General features: G+C 57.8%; 2 protein-coding genes across 3 annotated transcripts in view; one reads left to right on the forward strand and one right to left on the reverse strand.

Moving 5' to 3' along the window:
• The window catches only part of ZNF135 (zinc finger protein 135), a 44,388-nt gene that overhangs the window by 31,119 nt on the left and 10,133 nt on the right, over window positions 1-3,136 (forward strand). The window lies entirely within an intron of this gene.
• ZSCAN18 (zinc finger and SCAN domain containing 18) overlaps window positions 1-3,136 on the reverse strand; it is a 15,871-nt gene that overhangs the window by 12,237 nt on the left and 498 nt on the right. The gene's annotated exons all lie outside the window — the stretch shown is intronic.

A 3,136-nucleotide genomic window follows, 5' to 3' on the forward strand; every position in this document is an offset into this window, starting at 1 on the left:
TGGAGGCTGCAGTGAGCCACAGTTTGTGCCACTGTATTCCAGCATGAGCAACACAGCAAGACCCTGTCTCTAATAAATACAAAGAAAACAGGTCACTGCTAGCCTGCAGGTGGGTATGCTAACCCCTGTTCTGGAGCCGCTCCTGATGGGAAGCGTGATGCCAGCTCTAGCCCCCTGGCAATGGAGGCACAGAGCTCTACTTGGTGCGTGGACAGAGGTGTGGTCCTGAGGGCATGTAATTTTGGCTTTCTTAGCACGCCAGAGGCACGTTCACCTTGCAGAGAACCTGTCTCCACAAAACAAATTGTGAGCTCCATAATGTGTGTGCACAGAAACTTCCCTCATCAGAACCTTACAATCCCAGAGGGGTAGGAACCAGAAGCAGCCCCAAGGTGCAGGTGGGGAAACAGAGGCATGAGGCAGCCAAGCACTAAGGCTGGGACCCCACCTGCAAAGTGATGCTGCCACTCGTCATTCCCCCGCAAGGCCCATAAGCCCACCCTTTAAGAGGCTTCCTGCCAGCCCTCCCCTCTAGCCCTCATGGCCTGCACAGTGGGCAGGTCCCAGCCAGCTCGCCCTAGCCCCTCTCCTCCTGCTCCAGCTTCCCAGCTCTGAGCATGGAGGCATCGGGGTCTAGGTAGAATGAGCAAAGGGTCCTCGGCCATTGGCAGGGGTGGGATGAGGTGGGGAGGATGGGACATCCTCTGGCTGGGTCACTGGCCAAGACAGTGGGGGACATACGTCAGCCGCTGGGGACAGGCATGGGAGCTCCTCTCCTCTGTGCCCTTCCCCGTGAGCCTCTCTGGGAAGCTACCTCTGCCTCCCCTCCCTCCATTCACCTGCAAAGCAGAGGCTTCCATGGAACCAGGGGTCTCCTAAAATGCCCAGCTGCAAGGAAGCTGCTGCGTCCTGTGAAAACGGCCTCTCCATGTTCATCTCCCTTCCTACTGGGACCCTGATGCTCACAGCCAGGAGGATGAGGCCATCCGAGGAGCCTCCAGAAATCTCTGGCCTTGTGTCTTCTTGCCTCCTTCAGCCCATCCCTGGTCACACTGTCAGAAGGATTCTCCTCTTAGAGATCTCACCGGGGCAGGTGCGGCAGCGAACATCTCTAATCCCACAGCCTGGGGAGTCTTAGGCAGGAGGATTGCTTGAGCCCAGGAGATGGAGGCTGTAGTGATATATGATTGGCTACTGCACTCCAGCCTGGGCGACAGAATGAGCCCGTGTCTCAAAAACAAACAAACAAGAGATACCACTGGGACCCTTTCCTGCCACAGCCTGCTTGAATGAGGCCACACCTTTCTGGAGTCTGGCTTGGTCACTGGGCAAACCTCCATCCCCCAAATCTTGGGACCGTCCAGGATTTGCCTCAGATAGGATTTTCCTGGAGCCCAGCCCCCCAGCCTCAGCAAATGAAGCAGTCTGCACAAGTTTTTTTCTTTTTTTTTTTGTCTCACTTTGTCACCCTGGCTGGAGTGCAGTGGTGCGATCTCGGCTCACTGCAAGCTCCGCCTCTGGGTTCACGCCATTCTCCTGCCTCAGCCTCCTGAGTAAGTGGGACCATAGGCGCTGCCACCACGGCCGGCTAATTTTTTTGTATGTTTAGTAGAAACGGGGTTTCACTGTGTTAGACAGGATGGTCTCGAACTCCTGACCTCGTGATCCGCCCGCCTCGGCCTCGCAAAGTGCTGGGATTACAGGTGCGAGCCACCGTGCCCGGCCAGTCTGCACAAGTCTTGAGCCAGTCCTGTAGGCTTTGCCGCACCCAGAGGCCTGGAATACAGAGGCTGAGGCAGAGGGAGCCATGGTGGGTGAGGGGTGGCTGAGCTGAGGGGCCCCAAGCCTGGTGGGTCTCCAGACTCCTGTGGCAAATCCTCTTCATCCCAGGCTGAGCAGAGCTCAAGCCTGGTCTGGCCCTCCGTGGGCCCAGCCCTGGCCACCTGAGGAATATTTGTCACAGCTCTCCATCCCACCCCACTCATCGGCAGGGTCTAGCAAACCACCCCACAGTCACGGGCCTGAGGATCAGCCAGGGAAGCTCAATGCATGGGGCATGGTTCTCGACGGGTCGCCAGATACTCCCAGGGTCTGCCCTGGCTTCATCCACAGATCACTTACTCATTATAAAAGGGGGTAAAGGTGCTTTCAAAAGAATGAAAAAACATGGAGTGAGGGTCGACATTCACATCTCAGCTGCATTTTGTGGTCCCTGATCCACTCACCAGAACCCACAGAACCAGAGAGAGGTCCTGCGCAACTGGCCTAGGCTCCCCAAAAGCCCAAGGCCAGAAATACTCAGGAAGTCACAGATTCAAGCATCATGCAGAGAAAACAGCAACTCGATTCGACATGTGGCCCTGCTGTGACTCCAGGGCAGGAAACCATCTGCAGGACACCATGGGATGGAAGAGGTGACATGGAACAGAGGAGGTGACATGGAACCAAGTGACTGTGCCACTCAGCCTCCCCCGGGAGTCAGCAAGGACACAGGTGCATATATGCGAAAGTGGAAGGAGGGCAGACAAAAATGAGGGAAGAGGGGAGGGAAGGAAGCAGGGAGAGAGGAGAAAGGAGAGGAAGGAGCAGAAGCAGGGAAAGCCGGACAGTATAGAAGGGGGTGGGGGGACTGGGAAAAGGAAGGAGGAACCGGGGAGGGTGAGAGAAAGGAGATGGGGAAGGAGTGATGGGAGGGTGAGTCAGGCCCCCACCCCAACTACCCCCCCGCCCCGAGTCAGGCCTGAAGCCAGTAACCCCACTCTTGCCTCTTCCACGAGAGGGGTCTCCGAGGTGGGCGCAGGCACCTAACTCAAACAGAACCCACCCCCAGGTCACTGAGGAGAGGCAAGATCTCCCAAGGGTGGGGGCAAGAGAGACAATGCCCATCCTAGGCTCCCCTTTGGTCCCCGCGCCCTCCACCCCCTCCCTGCTCCTGCCCCTGGGGCCACAGCCTGCCTAGCTTCCCCCAGCCAGGGACACCCTCACACCCTCAGCCCCCACTTCCTCCCCTTCTCTTCCCTTCAGGAGCCTCCCCCTCCCACCTCTTCCCCACTCAGAAGCCTCCCAGTCCCCCTTTTCTCCCCCCTCAGGAGACTCCCCCTCCCCGCTTTCTTCCCCTTCATCCCCTTCTCTTCCC

The sequence above is a fragment of the Colobus angolensis genome, unplaced genomic scaffold (assembly GCF_000951035.1).
Source record: "Colobus angolensis palliatus isolate OR3802 unplaced genomic scaffold, Cang.pa_1.0 Scaffold510, whole genome shotgun sequence".
Classification (NCBI taxonomy): Eukaryota; Metazoa; Chordata; class Mammalia; order Primates; family Cercopithecidae; genus Colobus; species Colobus angolensis.